This window comes from Terrapene carolina, unplaced genomic scaffold (genome assembly GCF_002925995.2).
Source record: "Terrapene carolina triunguis isolate 2854851 unplaced genomic scaffold, T_m_triunguis-2.0 Scaffold51678, whole genome shotgun sequence".
NCBI classification, from domain to species: Eukaryota; Metazoa; Chordata; order Testudines; family Emydidae; genus Terrapene; species Terrapene triunguis.
The window spans coordinates 1,183-2,577 of NW_020716029.1; the positions used below are offsets into that span (position 1 = coordinate 1,183).

Below are 1,395 nucleotides of genomic sequence, written 5' to 3' on the forward strand. Positions count from 1 at the left end.
GCTGTGTTGGCAGGGGGGAGGGAAGGGGGCGCTCAGACACTTTCCCTCACACACTTAACAAACTTTTTGAAAGTTTCTCCAGCTGGCTCCGGCTCAGGGCAGGGCCCGGACCGAGCGGGGCGGGCGGCATCCGTCGGGAACAGCCCCCCCCCCCCTTGCCCGAGCAGAGAGCGAATCGCCGAGACGCTCAAACACTTGTGCCCCCCCCCCCCCCCCCACGCCCCCGGCGTTGCTGGATTTGTTAACTTCCAACCAAGCACGGGATTCGCCCTGGGTGCTGTAATGCGCTTAGGAACAGGGTGTGTGTGCGCGGAGGGGGGGGATCCCGGGGGGGCTCTAGGGATACGGCGTTGGCACCCCCTTGGGGATGGGCGCAATGGGCTGGAAGCTGTTGGGGACACCTAATTCCTGGGGGGAGCGCAGGGGGCCTGGGGGCGGTACCGAGAGACTCATGCGGGATTTGGGGGCAGCTGGGGAGGGGGCGCGCAGGGGCGGGGGGCGCTCGGGTTGGGGAGGGGGCGCTGGGGGGCGCTCGGGCTGGGGAGGGGGCGCTGGGGCTGGGGAGGCGGCGCTCGGGGGCGCTTACCCACGGTGGTGATCAGGGTGCTGGAGAAGAAGAAGGCGGAGGCGAAGTCCCAGTTGGAGGCGCCGGCCGAGCCGTTCCGCAGCACCGACACCCCGTAGCGGTTGGCGCTCAGCACCCGCTCCAGGAAGCGCTCCAGCGCGCTCTCGTTCAGGCAGGGGCTGGCCCCCAGGAAGGCGGCCTTCAGCCCGCGCAGCTCGGCCCGCAGCCGGCTCTCGTAGGGGCGCTCCATGGAGGAGACGAGCAGCGCGCCCAGGAGCAGGTAGCCCAGGTAGCCGAGCAGGCAGAGCGCCAGCAGGACGCAGCGGGGCATGGCACGGCGGGAGCCCCGTGCGCCCTGGGCGCACCGCGGGGAGGGACCCGGGGCCCCCCGGGCAGAGCCCTCGGTGCGCCCGCAGGGGACGGGGGGACCCGGAGCCCCTCGGCCGCTGCTCGCCTCCCGGCTACGTGTCGCGCCTGGAAGGAGCGGAGCGGAGCTTCCCGCTGCTGCTGCCGGCTCCCCGCGCCGAGCCCCGAGCCGAGACCCGCCGGGCCGGTCCCCGAGCGGCCGCGCAGCGACCCCTGCCTGCACCCCGGCGCGGCTCCTTAGCCTGGGACAAGCCCCTCCCGGCGGGGCGGGACTGGGACTCGGGGCCCCGCCCGCCCTCGGGGGGGGGGGAGGCTGATTCCAAGGCCAGGCAGGAGCCTGGGGGGCACATGCACCGGACCCCCCCGTGCTCCCTCCCCGCTCACCCTTGGGTGCTCTCCGGCTCCTGTCCTAGGGGATCTCACAGCTCTTCACAGTCAAGGGCCCAAGCCTCCCATCCCCCCCC

The 1,395-nt window shown here is 73.1% G+C and overlaps 1 pseudogene; it reads right to left on the minus strand.

Moving 5' to 3' along the window:
• Nucleotides 1–580: 580 nt before the first annotated feature.
• Nucleotides 581–1,192, minus strand: LOC113405932 (annotated as a pseudogene).
• Nucleotides 1,193–1,395: the final 203 nt, after the last annotated feature.